Source organism: Kogia breviceps, chromosome 19, assembly GCF_026419965.1.
Source record: "Kogia breviceps isolate mKogBre1 chromosome 19, mKogBre1 haplotype 1, whole genome shotgun sequence".
NCBI classification, from domain to species: Eukaryota; Metazoa; Chordata; class Mammalia; order Artiodactyla; family Physeteridae; genus Kogia; species Kogia breviceps.
Window position 1 is genome coordinate 24,558,765 of NC_081328.1, and position 22,324 is coordinate 24,581,088.

The 22,324-nt window shown below is 41.2% G+C and overlaps 1 long non-coding RNA gene across 3 annotated transcripts; it reads right to left on the reverse strand.

Moving 5' to 3' along the window:
- Positions 1-1,676: 1,676 nt before the first annotated feature.
- Positions 1,677-22,324, reverse strand: LOC131746454 (uncharacterized). Of its 3 annotated transcripts, XR_010838221.1 has the most exons (5): positions 22,211-22,324; positions 19,237-19,279; positions 4,566-5,305; positions 3,930-4,227; positions 1,677-2,050 (listed from the first exon to the last, which is right to left on the reverse strand). It is a non-coding gene; the product is annotated as an uncharacterized lncRNA (long non-coding RNA). The 3 variants fall into 3 exon arrangements; XR_010838222.1 differs by lacking the exon at positions 1,677-2,050 and having other exon boundaries at positions 3,623-4,224; XR_010838220.1 differs by lacking the exon at positions 1,677-2,050 and having other exon boundaries at positions 3,623-4,227.

Below are 22,324 nucleotides of genomic sequence, written 5' to 3' on the forward strand. Positions count from 1 at the left end.
TACCTCACAATCCTCTACTTCCAGCCCTAGCTGTACACACTGCCTGCATCTACACTTTCCAGTAGGGACACACAGTCAACGGGAATGGTCATCTCCAGGTCTGGGCCTCGGTGAGTCCCTCGGAAAGGAGGTTGATTCCAATATATACATAAGGATTTGCTTAGGGACCCAAGGGAGGAAACCAGGTGAGATTAAAAAAAAAAAAACCTCCTGAGACCTTCCTCCCATAGACCCCAAGGAGAGAAGGTGAAGAGGACAGGGAGTCATCTCTCAAGACCTCTTTCAGTCCCTACTGCTATTAAACAAATTGGCTCAGCCCAGCCCATGAGATCAATGTGCACAGACCACAACCTCAAGGCCAGAAAGTAAAACTCAAGTCCTTTTAATCATTTACCCAGTTACTTTGTTCCAAGCTCTGACCTCGCTCTCTTCCTTGGCCCTGCACCTTTGGAAAACAGTGTGTTTGATGAAAAGCCCTGACTGCTGTTACTTTCAGCCATCTACCTCCTTTGCCTACTTGTTTCCTATGCCTATGTTTCTGGGAGTCTAATTGGGATTAAATTACAGGGTACTACTAATAGGGGGGTGAAAACCCAGCTAATGGCTCCCTGTTCCACTAGGCAACAATTGTAGTAATCACAAAAAGAAAGGCATTAGCTGGAGGTGGCTGGGTTTCCTGGTCTGGCTTCCTCCACACCCCTGTCTGAGCAAGTGAATATGGTTCACAGGGCACACCAAAAACCCAGAGACGAGTGAAGATGAAAACAACTTTATTGAAAGAATCAGGGACAAAGCAAGAAAACTCTTTTAGAAATGAGAATTGGCATCACAACAAAAGTAGAAGCAAAGAGAACTGGGTTCAATACCTTGGAAAATGAACCGAAGTAATCACATAAATCACTAAAGAGCTTTGGCTTGGGTTTTCAGGGATGTGACGAAGTTGAAGGAGCACTGGTCCTTCACTCACTTTCTGCGGGTTAAGCCTGACGGAGAGCACGTGTGAAATAAACAGGCAGCTCCGCAAAGTAAATCCACACCACAGACGTTCCAAAGAGACACAGGCCAACAGCACCATCATTCCATCCAATAAATTGCACTCACATTGAGACAGAAGAAAAACAACATGACACGAACCCTGATGTCAAGGTCCACACAGTCCAAGATGGGGGACTAAATAGTGTGTCTACTGACAAGTCCCTATTCCTGACCCTCATGACCCATTTCTCAAATTAGAAAGCACTTCATAGGCTCTCAGCTGTGAAGAACATAGGGTTTACTGTTCTCATTCTACAGATATAGAAACCAAGGCTCAGAGAAGTTAATTGCTCAAGGTCATGTGTTGCCCAAGTTTCCGAATTTCTTTGGCTCTTGCCTCTTCCTGCAGGGAGTCCCCAGCGATGTCCCAGTCTGCCGTTGAAGAAGTCTGCCCTTGTCACTGCTCCACCACCTAACACCACACCCTGCAGATGCTGGAAAGCAGGGAGGGACAGCAACTCCCCTCCGGAGTTAGAGTACCACACGAGGATGCCCGCACGGGCTTACAGAGTTTACTTGAAACGCCGCCTCTCTTTCTTTTTAATTAGAGCCTCCTCTCTCACTACAATCCAGATTTGGATCTATAAAAGCAGGGTGTCGAAAATACATCCAAATGGTAGATAGTATCTTATGCTAAAAAATAGAAGTAAATGTCATATCAACACTCAGGATTCAGATAATAGAAGCATTTTTGTTCAAGATGTATCCTAAATCAAATGAAAGCAGGTATTAAAATAGAAGTTTCAGCTGAATCACAATAAATACCAAATTCCAAAGTGAAGTGCTAGACCAGGATTTACAAAGTAAGTGGCAAAAGAGTTGAGGGTAAGATGTTAGATGAGAATTTCTTTGGAGAAAGCTGTGTTATGAGTTCCACTCCACCCCCTATCTCAGAGGTGTCAAGACTGAGAAACCAGGGGAGTTCCCCTGTGGTCTGGTGGCTAGGATTCGGCGCTTTCACTGACGTGGTCTGGGTTCAATCCCTGGTCAGGGAACTGAGATCCCGCAAGCTGAGCTGTTGGGACAAAGGTGAGAGCTGTGAGTGGGAGAGAGAGAGGGATGCCTAGGATAGTCAAAGATCCTATCCAGGGCTTCCCTGGTGGCACAGTGGTTGAGAATCCGCCTGCCAATGCAGGGGACATGGGTTCGTGCCCCGGTCTGGGAAGACCCCACATGCTGCGGAGCCGCTAGGCCCGTGAGCCATGGCCGCTGAGCCTGCGCGTCCAGAGCCTGTGCCCCGCAACGGGAGAGGCCACAACAGTGAGAGGCCTGCATACCGCAAAAAAAAAAAAAGATCCTATCCAAGAGGACAGCCTACTAGAGGGGCAAAGAGATCTCAGCCAGGACAAGCTGGAGGTATGGCCAGATTCCTAGGGATGGAGGAAGGAGTAAACCATGAGCCTGAGGAAAGTACATCACCCAGACTAAAGGACTGCATATGTTATGGGCTGAATGTCTGTGTCCCCCCAAAATTCATACGTAGAAATCCTAACCCCAATGTGATGGTGTTAGGAGGTGGGACCTCTGGGAGGTAATTAGTCATGAGGGTGGAGCTCTTATGAGTGGGATTTAGTGTCTGTAGAAGACGAGGCCAAAGAGCTATCTTGTTCTCTTTCTGCCACGTGAGGATACAATGAGACCGGTCAGCATTCCGCACCCCAGAAGAGAGCTCTCACTAGAGCCCACCCATGCTGGCCACTGGACCTCAGACTACAACCTCCAGAACTGTGAGAAATAAAATTGGGTGTTTTTTTGTTTTTGTTCTTTTGTGGTACACGGGCCTCTCACTGTTGTGGCCTCTTCCGTTGCGGAGCACAGGCTCCGGACGCGCAGGCTCAGCGGCCACGGCTCACGGGCCCGGCCGCTCCGCGGCATGTGGGATCTTCCCGGACCGGGGCACGAACCCGTGTCCCCTACATCTGCAGGCGGACTCTCAACCACTGCGCCAACCAGGGAAGCCCAAAATTCTGTTTTTATAAACCACCCAGTCTATGGTATTTTGCTATAGCAGCCTGAACTAAGGAGGGGATATAAAGTATCCACAAAAGTCAGCTTTAAACACCTGCAAGCCCAGAAAACACCAATGCCAGATTCCCACCCCTGCACAAGTCAAGAGGGAACTTTCCTGCTTGTTCCCACTCCAACACCGTAAGCATCAAAAACCACAGTTAAAAGGATGGAAGCGGAGAGATAGAAGTGTTGTCGACTGTGAGTGTTCAGCCTGGGCTGAAGGAGAGGGAAAAAGCCTTAATTTTGCATCACATTTGGAATTTTAATGATTATATGAACATTTTAGACACTGAGTTGTGTCTATATTCAGGCTTAAGGTGAATAAAGCCTAAGAAAGATCAAGGAAGTCACAGGGCGTGCCTGAATTTTTATTCAGGTGCAGTAGACGCAGCAGCCCTACTGAATTCAAAGGCTTAACAAGAGAGAAAACTTAAGTTTCTTTATAATTACTTCCCATGAGTTGTGCTTGTTTAATGTAACAGTTGTTCAAAAAATACACTGATTGGGAACTATATTCAATATTCTGTAATAACCTATAAGGGAAAAGGATATGAAAAAAGATAGATATGTATGTATAACTGAATCACTTTGTTGTACACCTGAAACTAACACAATATTGTAAATCAACACTTCAATTAAAAAAATACTGATTTGTTAAATTGCTGTCCTAAGAAACCTAAAAACAATGATGCCATTCATAAATAGACCCCACTCCTCAGACTGACTACTGCGGAGAGAGAAGCCAATGAGAGAGCAGGCTCCGCTCTCACTAAGGGACCTGAGGGGAGTGTCCGGCCGGGAGCTGCCTGCCTCTATAGAGTCGAGCTGGGGGAACCGGTACCCAAGGTTGCCCCGAGCACGGTCTGCAGCTGGTGGAACACTACCGGCCTGTTCTGAGGATGCCCTGAGTGTCCACCGGCTCTTCTGCGACAGGAAGGATGGAGAATTGGGAGCTGACTCTGGTGCAGGAGGAGCCAGGAGCACAGAATCTGCTCCAGTTGTCGGGATGGGAGGAATTCCGCTCTGGACTGGGTGCGAGGGACTGTTGAGCTGTAGGTGCCACTTGCTTCTTTGTTCACAACGTATCATCAATAGGCCTCTTTGTATGGAAGTGCCTGGGTTGAAGCAGACCGATTTCAGCTGAGGCCCGCAGGTGGCCAAGGGAAGATGGAAATAGACCTGCTGGAAATTACTGAAGTTCAGTGGTCATGCTTCTGGATGGCAGCCCAACCCGTTCCCTAGTCAAGTCCCGACAAGTCTGAGTTCTAGCTGAGCATCAGGCTGAGACCGCTCTCTCTCTTTCTCACACACACACACACACACACTCTCTCTCTCTCTCTCTCTCTCTCTCTCTCTCTCTCTCATACATGCAGCATTAGGAAGTAAAACATAAAACTGCAGGATTTCTAGCACACGCCTTCCCTATCGTGTCCTCACTGGCCTCTCTGCCTTAAAGTAGCCCTCCTCAAATGCATCACGCACACTGCAACCAGATTAACATCCCTCAGTTCCATTTTTACCCGTCCCTTCCTCAGGTGTGCTCCTGGATTCCCCATTGCCTGCAGGCTGTAGCCCAAGTCCTAGGAGGGTTTCAAATCACCCACTTTCTCAAACTTCGGTGGCGCTTTCTTCCAAACAAAGCTTCTTCGGTAGCTTTGCTTCTCTGTTTACCCCCAAAGATGCTGTGCGCTTCCCACCTCTCTGGTTCACACGCTTCCCCGGGCCTCAGCCAGGTGGGCGGACCTGCCAGCAAGCGACTGGAACTGAGGCCCGGCCATGGCCTCTGGCTCTGCCACTGCCTCTCTTCAGACAGGTGACCTTCAGGAAGCCACCTCACTGTCTAGGTCTCCATTTTTCTGTCTTAAATTATTAGACTGAATGATTTTGACTTGTTTGTTTGTTTGTTTCTAGTCCAAAGTTAGTGATTGTCCTGCTTTTAAGCAAACCTCTGTCTCTCAGGTGATTTCCAGGCCCAAGTGACATAAATCCCATGACAATCACTTCATCTCTTCTGTTACTCTTTATACACATTTTTCTCTCCTGGGCAGCAAAGAGCTTGCTTTCCTTTTATGAGCAGCTCTACCAGAAAAGGAAATTTTGTCTTTTTTTTTTTCTTAGTATCTTCTGGGTCCCAGTGTTTTTATGGCAACAACTTGACTTGAAGCCCTTTCAAATGGCTCAAGCATTTTAAATTTTCTGCTAGCCAAGCTGTAACATTACAAAAGGCTCTGAGTTCATTTGGGGCCACAGGAACAGGGTTCTAAAGGAGAGAAGAGCAAAGGGTTATTTGCAATGATATTTTCAAAACCCAAACCAGACTGAAATTTCATCACTCAGGAAAGGCTGGAGACTCCCTCATTCCAAGAACCTGGCCAAGAGATGTTAGGATTACCTGCTTATCTGCTACTAGGTAACTGTTTTGGTCCCACTCTGGGTATCAAGGGTCACAGGGCCTATCCTCCTTCCTCTCCCATTTGAGAACTCTGTTCAGATGGACGTAGGATCATCAGAACATTTGTCCTCAGAAATGCAACATTTGCATTAAGGACTGGGCATCTCTGGGTACCAATGCTAGACAGCTATTTTACTTGCTGATTGGTGTTGGACTAGAGTCTTACCCTCGCAGTGCCTCAGTTTATTGCCTATAAGAGAGGAAGTAACAATAGTGTTATGAGAATTAAATAAAATAATGCATGTGAAGCTGTTAGCACTGTGCTTGGCCCTTGTGGTTCACATTACAATAAGATTAATCAACATACCAAGGGTTCAAGGTCACCTGGCTCTGTGCCCTTGAGAGTAGGGTTGGGTAATGAGAGGACAGAGAGAGAGAACACAGAGGCCCAGGTTCTAATCCTTGCTCTCATTTCCTTGCTTTCAACATGAGTCCCAAAGCACCCCCTCCAGCACCAATGCTATAAAAATCAAAAGTAACATACAGGGGACAGTATGATCAGTTATCATGAGTAGCCTTTAGAAAAGGCTTACATGGGATCAAGATGGTGGAGTAGAAGGACGTGCACTCACTCCCTCCTGCGAGAACACCAGAATCACAACTAACTGCTGAACAATCATCAACAGGAAGACACTGGGACTCACCAAAAAAGATACCTCACACCCAGAGACAAAGGAGAAGCCTCAATGAGATGGTCGGAGGGGTGCAATCACAATAAAATCAAATCCCATAACCCCTGGGTGGGTGACTCACAAACTGGAGAACACTTACACCACAGAAGTCCACCCACTGGAGTAAAGATTCTGAGCCCCACCTCAGGCTTCCCAACCTGGGGGTCCGGCAATAGGAGGAGGAATTCCCAGACAATCAGACTTTGAAGGCTAGCGGGATTTGACTGCAGGACTTCGACAGGATTGGGGGACACAGAGACTCCACTCTTGGAGGTCACACACAAAGTAGTGTGTGCAACAGGACCCAAAGGGAAGGAGCAGTGAGCCCATAGGAGGCTGAACCAAACCTACCTGCTAGTGTTGGAGGGTCTCCTGCTGAGGCAGGGGATGGCTGTGGCTCACCATGGGGACAAGGACACTGGCAGCAGAAGTTCAGGGAAGTACTCCTTAGTGTGATCCCTCCCAGAGTCCACCATTAGCCCCACCAAAGAGCCTGTATGCTCCAGTGCTGGGTCGCCTCAGGCCAAACAACCAACAGGGAGGGAAATCAGCCCCGCCCATCAGTAGACAAGCAGATTAAAGTTTTATTGAGCTCTGCCCACCAAAGCAACACCCAGTTCTACCCACCACCAGTCCCTCCCATCAGAAAGCTTGCACAAGCCTCTTAGATAGCCTCATCCACCAGAGGGCAGACAGCAGAAGCAAGAAGAACTACAGTCCTGAAGCCTGTAGAACAATAACCACATTCACAGAAAGATAAACAAAATGAAAAGGCAGAGGACTATGTACCAAATGAAAGAGCAAGATAAAACCCCAGAAAAACAACTAAATGAAGTGGAGATAGGCAACCTTCCAGAAAAAGAATTCAGAATAATGATAGTGAAGATGATCCAGGACCTCACAAAACGAATAGAGGCAAAGATCGAGAAGATGCAAGAAATGTTTAACAAAGACCTAGAAGAATTAAAGAACAAACACCTAGAAGAATTAAAGAACAAACAAACAGAGATTAACAATACAATAACTGAAATGAAAAATACACTAGAAGGAATCAATAGCAGAATAACTGAGGCAGAAGAACGGATAAGTGACCTGGAAGACAGAATGGTGGAATTCACTGCCATGGAACAGAATAAAGAAAAAAGAATAAAAAGAAATGAAGACAGCCTAAGAGACCTCTGGGACAACATTAAATGCACCATCATTCATATTATAGGGGTCCCAGAAGGAGAAGTGAGAGAGAAAGGACCCGAGAAAATATTTGAAGAGATTATAGTCGAAAATTTTCCTAACGTGGGAAAGGAAATAGCCACCCTAGTCCAGGAAGCACAGAGAGTCCCAGGCAGGATAAACCCAGGAGAAACACACCGAGACACACAGTAGTCAAATAGACAAAAATTAAAGACAAAGAAAAATTATTAAAAGCAACAAGGGAAAAACAACAAATATCATACAAGGGAACTCTCATAAGGTTAACAGCTGACTTCTCAGCAGAAACTCTACAACCCAGAAGGGAGTGGCACAATATATTTAAAGTGATGAAAGGGAAGAACCTACAACCAAGATTGCTCTACCCTGCAAGGATCTCATTCAGATTTGATGGAGAAATTAAAACCTTTACAGACAAGCAAAAGCTAAGAGAATTCAGCTCCACCAAACCACCTCTACAACAAATGCTAAAGGAACTTCTCTAAGTGGGAAACACAAGAGACGAAAAGGACCTACAAAAACAAACCCAAAACAATTAAGAAAATGGTAATAGGAACATACATATCAACAATTACCTTAAATGTGAATGGATTAAATGCTCCAACCAAAAGGCACAGGCTCACTGAATGGATATAAAAACAAGACCCATATATATGCTGTCTACAAGAGACCCACTTCAGACCTAGGGACACATACAGACTGAAAGTGAATGGATGGAAAAAGATATTCCATGCAAATGGAAATCAAAAGAAAGTTGGAGTAGCAATATTCGTATCAGATAAAATAGAGTTTAAAATAAAGAATGTTACAAGTGACAAGGAAGGACACTACATAATGATCAAGTGATCAATCCAAGAAGAAGATATAACAATTATAAATATATATGCACCCAATATAGGAGCACCTCAATACATAAGGCAAATGCTAACAGCTATAAAAGAGGAAATCAACAGTAACACAATAATAGTGGGGGGTATTTTAACACCTTACTTACACCAATGGACAGATCATCCAGACAGAAAATTAATAAGGAAACACAAGCTTTAAATGACACAATAGACCATATAGATTTAATTGATATTTATAGGACATTCCATCCGAAAATAGCAGATTACACTTTCTTCTCAAGTGCACACAGAACATTCCCCAGGATAGATCACATCTTGGGTCAGAAATCAAGCCTTGGTAAATTTAAGAAAATCGATATCATGTCAAGCATCTTTTCTGACCACAATGCTATGAGACTAGACAAAAATTTCAGAGAAAAAAACGTAAAAAACACAAACACGGGCTTCCCTGGTGGTGCAGTGGTTGAGAGTCCGCCTGCCGATGCAGGGGATGCGGGTTTGTGCCCCGGTCCGGGAGGGTCCCACATGCCATGGAGCGGCTGGGCCTGTGAGCCATGGCTGCTGAGCCTATGCGTTCGGAGCCTGAGCTCCGCAACGGGAGAGGCTGCAACGGTGAGAGGCCCACATACCGCAAAAAAAACCCAAAAAACAAAAAACACAAACACATGGAGGCTAAACAATACGTTACTAACTTACCAAGAAATGACTGAAGAAATCAAAGAGGAAATTTAAAAATACCTAGAGACAAATGACAATGAAAACATGATGATCCAAAACCTATGGGATGCAGCAAAAACAGTTCTAAGAGGGAAGTTTATAGCAATACAATCTTACCTCAAGAAACAAGAAATCTCAAATAATCTAACCTTACACCTAAAGCAACTAGAGAATGAAGAGCAAACAAAACCCAAAGTTAGTAGAAGGAAAGAAATCATAAAGACCAGAGCAGAAATAAATGAAATAGAAACAAAGAAAACAATAGCAAAGATCAATAAAACTAAAAGCTGATTCTTTGAGAAGATAAACAAAATTGATAAACCTTGGGACTTGCCTAGTGGCTCAGTAGTTAGGAGTCTGCTTGCCAATGCAGGGGACAAGGGTTCGAGCCCTGGTCCAGGAGGATCCCACATGCCACAGAGCAGCTCAGCCTGTGCACCACCACTGATGAGCCTGTGCTCTGGAGCCCACTAGCCACAACTACTGAAGCCCATGTGCCACAACTGCTGAGGCCTGTGCACCTGGAGCCCATGCTCCACAGCAGGAGAGACCACCATGGTGAGAAGCCCGCACACCACGTCGAGGAGTGGCCCCCGCTCGCTGCAGCTGAGGGAGCCCACGCACAGCGACAAAGACCCAATGCAGCCAAAAGTAAATAAATTTATTTTTTTTAAGATTGATAAATCTTTAGCCAGACTCATCAAGAAAAAGAGGGAGAGGACTCAAATCAATAAAATTAGAAATGAAAAAGGAGAAGTTACAAAGGACACCACAGAAATACAAAGCATCATAAGAGACTACTACAAGCAACTCTATGCCAATAAAATGGACGACCTGGAAGAAATGAACAAATTCTTAGAAAGGTATAACCTTCCAAGACTGAACCAGGAAGAAATAGAAAATATGAACAGACCAATCACAAGTAATGAAATTGAAACTGTGAATAAAAATCTTCCAACAAACAAAAGTCCAGGACCAGATGGCTTAACAAGTGAATTCTACCAATCATTTAGAGAAGAGCTAACATCCATCCTTCTCAAACTCTTACAAAAAATTGCAGAGGGAGGACAACTCCCAAACTAATTCTACAAGGCCACTATCACCCTGATACCAAAATGAGACAAAGCTTCTACTAAAAAAGAAAATTACAGACCAATATCACTGATGAATATAGATGCAAAAATCCTCAACAAAACCAGCAAACAGAATCCAACAACACATTAAAAGGATCATACACCATGATCAAGTGGGAATTATCCCAGGGATGCAAGGATTCTTCAATATATGCAAATCAATCAATGTGATACACCATATTAACAAACTGAAGAATAAAAATCATATGATCATCTCAATAGATGCAGAAAAAACTTTTGACAAAATTCAACACCAATTTATGATAAAAACTCTCCAGAAAGTGGGCACAGAGGGAACCTACCTCAACATAATAAAGGCCATATACAGCAAACCCACAGTAAACATCATTCTCAATGGTGAAAAACTGAAAACATTTCCTCTAAGATCAGGAACAAGACAAGGATGTCCACTCTCACCACTATTATTCAACATAGTTTTGGAAGTCCTAGCCATGGCAATCACAGAAGCAAAAGAAGCAAAAGGAATCCAAATTGGAAAAGAAGAAGTAAAACAGTCACTGTTTGCAGATGACATGATACTATACATAGATAATCCTAAAGATGCCACCAGAAAACTAGAGCTAATCAATGAATTTGGTAAATTTGCAGGATACAAAATTAATGCATAGAAATCTCTTGCATTCCTATACACTAACAACGAAAGATCAGAAAGAGAAATTAAGGAAACAATCCCATTCACCTTTGCAACAAAAAGGATAAAATACCTAGGAATAAACCTACCTAAGGAGGTAAAACACCTCAGAAAACTGTAAGACACTGATGAAAGAAATCAAAGATGACACAAACAGATGTAGAAATATACCATGTTCTTGGATTGGAAGAATCAATATTGTGAAACTGACTATACTACCCAAAGCAATCTACAGATTCAATGATATCCCTATCAAACTACCAATGGCATTTTTCACAGAACTAGAACAAAAAATTTCACAATTTGTATGGAAACACAAAAGACCCTGAATAGCCAAAGCAATCTTGAGGGAAAAAACCGGAGCTGGAGGACTCAGACTCCCTGACTTCAGACTATACTACAAAGCTACAGTTATCAAGACAATATGGTACTAGCACAGAAACAGAAATATAGATCAATGGAACAGGATAGAAAGCCCAGAGATAAACCCATGCACCTATGGTCACCTAATCTATGACAAAGGAGGCAATGATATACAATGGAGAAAAGACAGTCTCTTCAATAAGTGGTGCTAGGAAAACTGGACAGCTACATGTAAAAGAATGAAATTAGAACACTCCCTAACACCGTACACAATAATAATCTCAAAATGGATTAAAGACCTAAATGTAAGACCAGACACCATAAAACTCTCAGAGGAAAACATAGGAAGAACATTCTTTGACATAAATCACAGCAAGATCTTTTTTGACCCACCTCCTAGAGTAATGGAAATAAAAACAAAAATAAACAAATGGGACCTAATGAAACTTAAAAGCTTTTGCACAGCAAAGGAAACTATAAACAAGACAAAAAGACAACACTCAGAATGGGAGAAAATATTTGGAAACGAAGCAACAGACAAAGGATTAATCTCCAAAATATATAAATAGCTCATGCAGCTCAATATTAAAAAAACAAACAACCCAATCAAAAAAAGGGCAGAAGACCTAAACAGACATTTCTCCAAAGAAGACATACAGATGGCCAAGAGGTACATGAAAAGCTGCTCAACATCACTAATTATTAGAGAAATGGAAATCAAAACTACAATGCGGTATCACCTCACACCCATGAGGTTAGAATGGGCATCATCAGAAAATCTACAAACAACAAATGCTGGAGAGGGTGTGGAGAAAAGGGAACCCTCTTGCACTGTTGGTGGGAATGTAAATTGATACAGCCACTATGGAGAACAGTATGGAGGTTCCTTAAAAAACTAAAAATAGAACTACCATACGACCCAGCAATCCCACTACTGGGCATATACCCTGAGAAAACCATAATTCAAAAGACACATGCACCCCAGTGTTCATTGCAGCACTATTTACAATAGCCAGGTCATGGAAGCAACCTAAATGCCCATTGACAGATGATGGATAAAGAAGATGTGGTACATATATACAATGGAATATTAATCAGCCATAAAAAGGAACAAAACTGGGTCATTTGAAAAGACGTGGATGGAGCTAGAGACTGTCATACAGAGTGAAGTAAGTCAGAAAGAGAAAAACAAATATCATATATTAAGGCATATATGTGGAATCTAGAAAAATGGTACAGGTGAACCGGTTTGTAAGGCGGAAATGGAGACAAAGATGTAGAGAACAAACGTATGGACACCAAAGGGGAAAAGTGGGGGATGGTGATGGTGGGATGAATTGGGAGATTGGGATTGACATATATGCACTAATATGTATAAAATAGATAACTAATAAGAACCTGCTGTATAAAAAAAAAAGAAGAACAAGAAAGAAAGAAAAGGCTTATGTGAATGTAAAGGTAATAAGAACTGGAGTAGCCTCAGATAATCTGGACTCCATTCACTCTTGAACTCTTCTTTCTTTATAGATAAGCAAAGAAAGCCCAAAGAGTAACATCAAGCCAACAGTAGGACTAATTCAGGGAGATTTTGGTAAATTGGAGACTTGAGGAAATATTTCTCCATCAAGTTTTAGGGACTTGTGAAGAAATTAATGGGTTTTGTTGGTGGTTTTTTTTTTTTTTTAAGTAAGTTTTTACTAAAGGGTAGACCTGACATCCAGAGAGAAAGAGCATTTTGTCATTGATTAAGGGAGCTGAGGGAAGAAATGGTCTGGCTTGGAGCAGAGAAAGGAGAGGCAGGAGAGGCAGGCGTGAGTCTTGGAAACCTCCAGCTAGAGCTGTGTAGTGACCTCAGAGGTGGAGGGCCCAGATACAGCCTGTGCAGAGCCTGGGTTATCAAGCTGCTTCAAGCTAGTCACTGGCCCCTCAGCAATCAAATGAGTGTCATCTAAGGCTGTCCTATCTTAGAAAGTTACTTTGAGGGTGACAGCAGGCAGCAGAAGGGAAAGATCTAAAGGGTGTGGTATTTGTGTGAAAAGAGAAAATCTTGATTGCTAAGGTAGTGGTAGGTAAAATCCTGCCAGAGGTGAAAAAATCTAGGAAGTCTTTCAGGGGTGTCCTGAGTAGGGAAATGTGGGGAAGAGGAAAGGGAAAGAGAACTCTTATTTCTGTCTCTGCCATGGGCCAGGCACAGTGCTAGGTGGAATTTTTTTAAGTATCAATTTTAATGAGATATATTTCACATATCATACAATTTACCCATTAAGATGTACAATGGAATGTTTAAATGTACAATTTAAAATGTACAATTCAATGGTTTTTAGTATATTCTCAGAGTTGTGCAACCATCACCAGTACTCCATACCTACTGGCAGTCACATACTGCCATCACCATTTTCTCCCAACTTTCACCCTAGGCAACCACCAATCTACTTTGTCTATTCTGGACATTTCATATAAATGGAATTATATATTAAGTGGTCTTTTGTGACTGGCTTTTTTCACTTAGCATAATGTTTTCAAGGTTCATCCACGTTGTAGTATATTTAGTATACTACATGTAGTATAATGTAGCACTTCATTTCTTTTTTTTTTTTTTTTTTTTCTTTTTGCGGTATGCGGGCCTCTCACTGTTGTGGCCTCTCCCGTTGCGGAGCACAGGCTCCGGACGCACAGGCTCAGCGGCCATGGCTCACAGGCTTAGTTGCTCCGCGGCATGTGGGATCCTCCCGGACCAGGGCACGAACCCGTGTCTCCTGCATCGGCAGGCGGACTCTCAACCACTGCGCCACCAGGGAAGCCCCTTCATTTCTTTTTATTGCCAGATAATATTCCATTGTATGGATATATATTTTGTTTATCTCTTCATCAGTTGATGGACATTTGGGTTGCTCTACCTTTTGGATATTATGAATAATGCTGCTTTAACAGTCATATACAAGTTTTTATGTGGACATATGTTTTTCTAGAACATATACCTGGGAATGGAAGGGTTGGGTCACATGGTAGCCTATGTTTAACTATGTGGTGAACTGTCATACTGTTTTCGAAAGTGGCTGCACCATTGTACATTCCTACCAGTAGTATATAAGGGTGCTAATTTCTCCACATCCTTGCCAATACTTGTTATCTGACTTTTTTTTTTTTTTTTTTTTTTGCGGTACGCGGGCCTCTCACTGTTGTGGCCTCTCCCGTTGCGGGGCACAGGCTCCGGACGCGCAGGCCTAGCGGCCATGGCTCACGGGCCCAGCCGCTCCGCGGCATGTGGGATCTTCCCGGACCAGGGCACGAACCCGTGTCTCCTGCATCGGCAGGCGGATTCTCAACCACTGCGCCACCAGGGAAGCCCCTATCTGACTTTTTGATTATAGCCACACCTAGTAGGTGTGAAGTGGTATCTCACGGTCTTAATTTGCATTGCCCTGATGCTAATACTGTTGAGCATCTTCTCAGGTGCTTATTGGCAATTTGTATATCCTTGAAGAAACGTCTGTTCAGATCTTTTGTCCATTTTTAATTAGATTTTGTTGTTTTATTATTGATTTGTAAGAGTTCTTTCTATATTCTAGATACAAGTTCCTTTATCAGAGAAATGATTTGGAAACATTTTCTGCTATTCTGTGGGGTTTTTTCACCTTCTTGATGTTGTCCTTGGAAGCACAAGATGTTTTTACTTTTCATGAAGTCCAATTTATCTATTTTTTTCTCTTGTCACTTGAGATTTTGGTGTCAACATCTAAGAAACCATTGCCTAATCCAAGGGCATAAAGATAATTATTTGCTTCTCTGGGTGTTCTGCTGATGTGTGGCAATTTGGGATGAGCTATAAAATAAATATATTTAGCTTATAAATGATTATATCTTTATTCCATAACACAATTCCAATAATTCCAATGAGAATTTAGCTCCCACCATCAGCCATCCATCTACTTAATTGTTCAATTCCAGTATACACATGTAGTGATTTCAGATTTGTTAAAATAAGAAGCAACTTTAAAAAAAAGATTTATTTATTTATTTATGGCTGCATCAGGTCTTAGTTGTAGCATGCGGGCTCTTTGTTGTGGCGAGCAGGCTTCTCTCCAGTTGTGGTGCGCAGGCTCTAGGGCACATGGGCTCTGTAGTTCCTGGCACACAGCCTCTCTAGTTGAGGCCCAAGAGCTCAGTAGTTGTGGTGTGCAGGCTTAGTTGCCCCGTGGCATGTGGGATCTGAGTTCCCTGACCAGAGATTGAACCCATGTTCCCTGCATTTGAAGGCAGATCCTTTACCACTGGACCACAGGGAAGTCCCAGAAGCAACTTGTTTTTTATTAACTAGTGTACAGTGCTTATGTACAGTTCCTTTTGCCTTTAGTTTTATAGACTCCACTCATTTTCTTTATTCCCCTACCTGCTTCAGAGAGGTTGCTTCATATATTTGCAATACATTTAGATTCTTTTATCACACTTTGTATTTCATGCTGGGTTCCCCAAACCTCCTGAATGGTAATTAAAACTTGTATACATTAGCACTATTTACAATAGCCAAGACATGGAAACAACCTAAATGTCCATCGACAGATGAATGGACAAAGAAAATGTGGTATATATACACAATGGAATACTACTCAGCCATTAAAAAGAATGAATTAATGTCTTTTGCAGCAACATGGACACGACTAGAGATTATTATTCTAAGTGAAGTAGGTCCGAAAGAGAAAGACAAATACCATATGATATCACTTATATGTGGAATCTAAAATATGACGCAAATGAATGAAAGAGAAATAGACTCACAGACATAGAGAAGAGACTTGTGGTTGCCAAGGGGAAGGGAGGTGCAGGAGGGATGGATTGGGAGTTTGGGATGAGCAGATGAGAACTAATATATACAGAATGGATAAACAACAAGGTCTTACTGTATAGCACAGGGAACTATATTCAATATCCTGTGATAAACCATAATGGAAACGAATATGAAAAAGAATATATATGTATAACAATCACTTTGCTGTACAGCCAAAATTAACACAACATTGTAAATCAACTATACTTCAATAAAATTTTTAAAAAACTTGTATGCATTAAACTTTATACTCTTTGTGCTGTAAAGTTTTACAGGTTTTAGGTCTATATTCATAGCATCATACAGAATAGTTTCACCACCCTAAAAAAAAATCCCATTTGTTTCACCTATTCTACTCCCCTCCTCCTGAGCCCCTAACAACCACTAATCTGTTAACCAACTCTATAGTTTTGTCTTTCCCAGAATGTCATATAATTGGAATGTATACAGTATGTAGTTTTTTCAGATTGGCTTCTTTCACTTAGCAACATGCATTTAAGATTCATCCATGTCTTTTTATAACTTGTTTCTGTTAATTTTTGAGTAATATTCCATTGTATGGATATACCAACCTCATTTTTTATGTACTTAAATTTCCTTGAACTTGAGTTAAATCTTGCAATACTCCCCAGTATGGAAATGTTTCATTACAAGCTTTACATGATCCATTTTTTCAATGATCTATTTGTTACTTTTTCCCCTGCTAGAGGCACCACACCTGTACTTTTTCATTGGCCAGCTCCAATCTAGACTAGCTGTCCTCTAAAGAAGCTACAGAATTATCCTCTTGGGTCTATCCTTTGACACCATGCTGGAAATTTCCTTTCTCTCTCTATATATAAAAACCTCTTGTTCCCTGCATCCAATGTCTTCCTTTTTCTTGGTTTACTTCTTTCTTCTAGTTCCCCAGCAGCATCCTGAGAAATAGTGAATGGAAGATAACATCACTGAAAATTTTGGCTTCATTTAAGATTGAGAGTTTGGCTCAGTATAGGGTTGAACACTGAAAATAAATTTTCACTCAGAAAATGTCAAGGGATTTGCTCCATTATTGTTATTGTTGTTGTTTTACCTTCCAGTGTTGTTACTAAGAAATCTAATGATATTCTGATTTCGGGGATGGGGGGGAGAGGTTTGTATGTGATCTATTTTTTTTCTTTAGAAGCTCTTAGAATACTTTATCTATGGTATTCTAAATTTTTACGGTGATGTAATTTGACAAGGGTATTATTTTGTTCATGGTGCTGGGCATTTTGGTGGTCTCTCAATTTGAAGATTCATATCCTTTAGTTCTGGGAAATATGTCTCTTTGATGATATTCTTCTTACCATTCTGCCTTTTTGGAATGCTCACCAGTAGTTTTTAAACTTCTTGAATTAATCCTCTAATTTTCTTATCCTTTCTCTCCTTATTGTCATCTATCTGTTTTTCTGTTCTAATTTCTGAGAGGTCTCATTTATTTATTTATGCTTTGAGGTCTCCTTGATTTTATCTTTTTACTCTTGTTTAGTTTTTTCTTTAATTTTTACTATCATATCTTGAATTTTCAAGAGTACTTCTTTCTTATTCCATGATTATTTTATATATACACCACGTGTACATGTCCAATCTCTTTTTCCTATTTATTCACTTCAGTCTCTCATTAGATATTTTCTTTAAATGTCTGGCAGCCCTTGACTGGCCATTCATTTACGGGAGTAAGGCACTAAAAACTTTTTATTTATTTTTTAAAATTTTTGGCTGTGTTGGATCTTCGTTGCTGCATGCGGGCTTTCTCTAGTTGTGTAGAGAGGGGGCTGCTCTTCGTTGCGGTGCGTGGGCTTCTCAGTATTGTGACTTCCCTTGTTGCAGAGCACGTGTTCTAGGCGTGCAGGCTTCAGTAGTTGTGGCGCAGGGGCTTAGCTGCTCCATGGCATGTGGGATCTTCCCGGACCAGGGCTTGAACCCGTGTCCCCTGCATTGGCAGGCGGATTCTTAACCACTGTGCCACCAGGGAAGCCCCAGCACTAAAAACTTAATTGAAAGCACCATTTATGGACAGGATTTCTCTGTACGGAGAGCTGGCTACATTTCTTTTGCTTTTGTTCAAATTGAACTTTTCCAAAGAGTCTACCTCCCGTGTCAGCCTCACCCACCCAGATATCTGGAACCGGTTTCTGAGCCTTTCATGAGTTTTGTGAGAATTCAGCTTATTGTTTAGGGTGTCCAGTTTTGCCCTTCTGTAACCCTGCCAATCTGCCAAGTCACCCATGTACTCTCTACTTCCACTTTCTACTTTCCTGTATGATTTAAGGCCTCAGATGTCTTCTAGTTTTGTCGAAGACTGGGTTTGCATTTCTGATTTCTGTACTTGTATTTTTTCAGATGAGAATGGGACAGAAATGTATGTACTCTGCCATCTTAAAATAAGAAGTTTTCTAGAATCATGATTTGTTTGAAAAGTTTTGATTCATATTTGTGGTTTTAATCTGAAAGTTTAAGAGAACTTGGTTAATTTTCTAAATAGAATTTTATAATTTTCTAAATAGAATTTTATCATTTAAAAAAATATTCATTTACTTATTTGGCTGCGCCAGGTCTTTAGTTGCAGCATGAGGGATCTAGCTCCCTGACCAGGGATCGAGACTGGGCCCCCTGCATTGGCAGCACGGAGTCTTAACCGCTGGACCACTAGGGAAGTCCCAAATTTTATAATCATTGGGTTGGCTAGTAGTGTTACATTAGGAAATTTTTCTTTATATTAGATTTGCATGATGGCCATGAGTGTTATATACGGGTACCATTCCCAACACGTTTGTACAGTTGGGGCTCTGGGTATAAATGAAGTTAGATGTACTGGTGCCCTAATATAGCAAACTATAAAACTTTCTTTGGTAGACAACCACTATGAAACATCTATTACCAGCAGATGGTTTTTTTTTTTGGGGGGGTATTTATTTATTTTTTAACATCTTTATTGGAGTATAATTGCTTTAAAATGTTGTGTTAGTTTCTGCTGTATAACAAAGTGAATCAGCTGTACATATACATATATCCCCATATCCCCTCCCTCTTGCGTCTCCCTCCCACCCTCCCTATCTCACCCCTCTAGGTGGTCACAAAGCACCGAGCTGATCTCCCTGAGCTATGCAGCTGTTAACCACTAACGATTTTACATTTGGTAGTGTATATATGTCAATGCTACTCTCTCACTTTATCTCAGCTTCCATTTCCCCCTCCCCGTGTTCATCAGCAGATGTTTTTAACCACATATTAATGTCTACAATGGATGTCTCTGACCAATTGCCAATGGAAGTGATCCACTTCTTCAACAGTACTTACTGTGCATGCTCAGTTGATTATGGTTGGCACACTGGAAGTTGACCTGAAGGAGATGGGGGATTAGAATAATCAATCAAAACTAAGGCATCAAAATGACAGTATCAAATATCTTGAGTACTGAATACTCAAGCATCTATGTATGTTTACTGAACAAACTCTGTGTGCCTGTGCTATAGGCTGAAAAATAAAAAGAAATCATGACACCTTTCCTCATGGAGGTTTTAATTCACTTAGAGGAATCACATTATACACATGAGTAACAATGATCCAATAAGTCAGAAGATAGGAGTGTGGCAAGGTCCATCTTCCTGACACTTTGCTGTGTGTAGTGCTGGTAAAATTTGGAGTTGCCAGTGTCCAGTCCCCAGCCTCTTGGGTGTTGAGAAGCAATTGCAGCAGTGGCAGAAAGCACAATTCAGTGACAAGGCAATTGTGGTAGTGTCTACTGCAGCTCTGTGATCCCTGAATAGCATTTTAGGCAGTGTGCCAAGATATATATATATATATATATTTTTTTTTTTTGGCTCAACTGTTCAGGTTCTGGCCTCCTGATCTCCACTTTCCTGATTGTGGCAGAGGAAGCAGCATTCTTGAGAGGTCAGTTCTGCAATGTTCAGGGAGTCACACCTAGAGGTATGCCTTGAGCCCACTCCTCCATTTCTTCCAACAATTTTGTAAGTACCTAACCTCCTGTATTTAATCCCTTTCTGCTTAAAACACCTAGAGTGTTTCTGTTTCCTGCACTGAACCCTGACTAATGTAGAACTAATGTTAAGAATTTGAAGTGTTTGAGAGAATCAGATATATTAAATGTGTACTTCAAATGTTTAATAAAATTTAATGAACTACTTATATAATATGCTAAATGAGGATTTAATCTTTTAAATGTAGGTATTAATTGAATATTAATCATAGAATAAGTAAAAATAATGGATCTTACCTTTATACAAAGTATGATTAGATTAATAATTATCAAGATTTTTAAGTTTAAGAAAAACTAGATTTTAAAACTTAAGAATTTTAATATACAGTCATCCCTCAGTATCTGCAGGGGATTGTTTCCAGGATTCCCTGTGGATACCAAAATCTGTGGATGCTCAATTCCTTATATAAAATGGCATAGTATTTGCATATAATCTAAACACATCCTCCCATATACTTTAAATCATCTCTGGATTGCTTATGTCAACAAAAAATTAATCAATAGTCAATCTAAGAGAGAAATGGAAAATTTTATTCAAGCCACCTGAGGATTATAACCTGGGAGACAGTCTTTCTGAAAGCTCTGAGGACTGTTCCACCTGTTGGAGGTCAAGGCACAGTTATATAAATTTTTGAGACAAAGGGTTGTACATCAAAGTAACATATTGACAGTTTGCATAGTCCAACAAGGTGAGTAGTGGGTTATTGTGACACCCTACAGGATTGAGACAGGAATGTTATCTCCTAAGTAGTGACCTTGAGGGCACCAGGAGGAAATTGCTTTTTTTGGTGAGTAGGTGTCTTCTAAGGGGATCTAGTTAATGTATAATGAAGATGCACAATGCATGCTAAAGGGGAGTGGGATAGTGGCTCAAACAGGCAGAGAGAGAATTTTATGTTTAATTTTTCTTGTACTGCCTTAAAATAATCTTATTCCATCACTTATAATACCTAATACAATGTAAATACCATGTAAACAGTTGTAAATCCAATGAAAATGCTATGTAACTAGTTGTTAGCGTACAGCAAATTCAAGTTTTGCTTTTTGAAACTTTCTGGGAATTTTTTTTCAAGTATTTTCAATCCGCTGTTGGTTGAATGCGCAGATATGGAACCTGCAGATACAGAAGGCCAGCTGCATTGAATATCAATTAAAACATAAGTATGTATAATAGTATCCCCCCCAATGGAAGTTTCCCCTTAGTAAAAAACACAATGGACAGTTAACACTCTATCTCCAGTCCCTCAGACAGAATCTAGCCACTAAGAGTGTTCAATGAAATTTGTTAAGTGAATGAATGCGCAACAATACCATGAAACAGATTTCATCATCACAATTTTAATGATGAGGAAAGTGAAGTTCAGATAAGCTTACCACTAGGCCAGTAGCCCCTAAAATTGGGTGTATGCACCCAGGTGGTATGTGATACAATACTATACATTTAAAAATCAAATGTCTTACTATGTGCACGATTGTGTAGAAGACACATACACAATACATTAAAATGTACATATATGAAGGGCTTGTGCTCAAAAATGTTTTATTGATCGTGTGAGTGGTCAGGAAAGTTTGTAGGCTACTGGGGTAGACCAAGGGCAAATTGTCCTCGGCAGGGGTCACGTGGCTTTATGTTTGTACCCGTGGCATAGTGAGAGTGCTCGAGAAACATTCTGAATGAGAATGAAAACACAAATAGACAAATCAATGAATAAAAGAAGATGCTCCAGGTAATACAACTAGTAAGTGGAGGTGTCCCAGATAACACAACTAGTAAGTAGAGGTGTCAGGATTCAAATTCAGATCTCTTTAGCTCCAAAGTCTGTACTTTTCAAAGAACAGGCTCCTGCTCAGCACACCAGATTAGCAAGGGGGAACCTGAGATGTATTTCCAACTAGTTGGTTAAAAAAAAGAACACAGATAAACCCTGAGCAACAAAAAAAAAGCATTATACTGATCAGGAGGTTTTTAATCATCCAGTCAGCTTTTCCACAAGGGAGACATCCTTCAGAAACATAGAAAGACAAAAGAGCTACATCACATTTCCTCTAGTTACATATTTGGATAGCACTAGAGGCTGCATCCTGTGTGGCCAGGGGCACTTTTGTTTCTCTATGTGATACATGGAGAGGATTTCTCAACTTCTTTTCAGCATAGGTCATATCTTCCCTTTCAAAAACAAAAGCAAACAATCAATTTAGGCAAGACCTCTAACCTTCTTTTCTATTAAGCTGTCTATCCACAACATCAAATTAGTCACAAGACAGACTCACTTGAGTTTCACTTCTTTCTTCTTCCAAAGAGGAGTGAAGTGGACCAATATCTGAGCCAAAAACATTGAAAATCCAAGCACATAGGTGTTTAGAGCCTGAATAAGAACGACTGTT